The sequence below is a fragment of the Camellia sinensis genome, chromosome 6 (genome assembly GCF_055761805.1).
Source record: "Camellia sinensis isolate YWXY chromosome 6, ASM5576180v1, whole genome shotgun sequence".
NCBI classification, from domain to species: Eukaryota; Viridiplantae; Streptophyta; class Magnoliopsida; order Ericales; family Theaceae; genus Camellia; species Camellia sinensis.
In genome coordinates, this window is record NC_138966.1 from 110,392,718 (window position 1) to 110,394,739 (window position 2,022).

The 2,022-nt window shown below is 36.4% G+C and overlaps 1 pseudogene across 1 annotated transcript; it reads left to right on the forward strand.

Moving 5' to 3' along the window:
- Positions 1 to 401: 401 nt before the first annotated feature.
- Positions 402 to 1,740, forward strand: LOC145793498 (subtilisin-like protease SBT2.6 pseudogene; annotated as a pseudogene). Its single transcript, XR_014333869.1, has 3 exons — positions 402 to 412; positions 1,048 to 1,192; positions 1,324 to 1,740. The product of XR_014333869.1 is annotated as a subtilisin-like protease SBT2.6 pseudogene (transcript).
- Positions 1,741 to 2,022: the final 282 nt, after the last annotated feature.

Sequence of the window (2,022 nt, forward strand, 5' to 3'; positions counted from 1 at the left end):
CTATTCGCAACCTAATTTTTGAGTTTGGTGTTGTATTGCAAATATTTGCAAGTATGAGGAATCAGGACATCTGATTGGTAGTAAATACGTCTTGCATGCTTATGGTCATACCTATGTTCTTTCTGCAGAGGTGGTACCATCACTGGCAATTACTAGACATAACAGGTCTGTCCATAACAATATGTAGTTTATTTTGCATGATCTCTTTATTGTGGTTTCTCTATACATATATATGTTATGTTTGTTTGGTTTTGTTCTAGTTAGTCATGTTATCACATTGACATTCATTTGGTGAAGTAGGTTAGTTTCTTGGATTTTAGGATGTCTAATTGAATGCTAGATGACATTCTATGCAAGAGTTGACATTCTAAGCTTTAAGCAAGGTTTTGTGCTCTTTATACATGGATTCAAGGTTGAGGCTTACGATTCATTATGGTCATGAGCATGTCTTAAATTCTCCATGAGGGCAAAATATCTTACCTCTTTAAGTGAAAGGCACAAAATCTATAAGCATATATATTCTGGAGAAAGAGATAACCCGTCCTAATGTGGCCATTCTGACTTTTTCTACCACATATCTGGTGAGGGACTGAGGGTTTAAAACAGAAGGATAGATTGCGTAGCATTTGAATTACACGTGCATTACAAGATGTGGAAAATTACAATCTTGTTTACTAGAGTCCATTTAAGTACTTTGTAAACCCACTAGTAGGACATTTGTAGCCCTTTCTTCTTTTTATTTTTTATTTTTTGCTACAGGAAAGCTTGGCCTTCCCAATTATGTTCACTTTTTGATCCTTCCAACTTTTATGGTTTCATATTATTTTTTTAAAGTTGGACAACTTTTTTATTTGCAGCAAATAAAATTTAGTACAGTTTGTTTTTAACAAGCCTATGTGTTGTTAACTGGTGACATCCTATTCCTGCCACCTGTGGAAAGGGAACATGTTTGTTTTTTTTTTTTTTTTTGACAAGTACAAAAGAGACACATAGGCTTGTTGATGACTATTCTTACTTTCTTTCCCCTGTATTTTTGTCTCTTTTCAGTGAAACAGTGACATCTTACCGTCATCACCTAGAAAAGAAACATGATATGCTTCTGGGGATGTTGTTTGGTCGTGGGACCTACAAGAAACTCTACAGCTATCGACATCTTATTAACGGCTTTGCAATTCAGATTTCTCCTGAGCAGGTGCTGACTTGGACTGTTGATTCCATTTCCTTTGTTTAAGGAATTAAATTTATTCGCAATAACTTCTGTGCTTATTGATGTTCAATCCTATTACATTTGCATTTTCTTAAACAAACTATGTATGTTGTTAGGCCGAAATTCTTAGACGAGCCCCTGGTGTGAAATTTGTGGAGAGAGATTGGAAGGTGAGGAGACTTACAACACATACGCCACAATTTTTGGGGCTTCCAACTGGAGTATGGCCAACAGGAGGTGGCTTTGAAAGGGCTGGAGAGGACATTGTAATAGGATTTGTGGACTCAGGGATTTATCCTCTCCATCCAAGCTTTGCAACCTACAATACTGAACCATATGGGCCTGTTCCAAAATACAGAGGAAAATGTGAAGTTGATCCTGATACCAAAAGGAACTTCTGTAACGGGAAGATTATTGGAGCCCAACATTTTGCTGAAGCTGCAATTGCAGCTGGAATTTTTAATCCTGCAATTGATTTTGCTTCTCCCCTAGATGGAGATGGACATGGAAGGTTAGAACCCTTAAAATTATAAAATATTGTCTAGTGGGAATGCGGTGCTGCCAATTTTCTCTTCTTTTTATTATGAGTCCTTTTGGTTGACGAATGGCTTTATTTACAATTGTACTACTTGACACGAACCAAACTATCATAATTTTTGGTGCTGCATTTTACGCAACTGGTAGTTAAGTTTTTTTTTCAACTATCATTCTCTCTATTTTACTGTATTCTGATCCATTTTTTCTTTGATAACATTGCTTAACAATCATGCAGCAGCTATTGCTGCTGGTAATAATGGGATTCCTGTTAGAGTGTA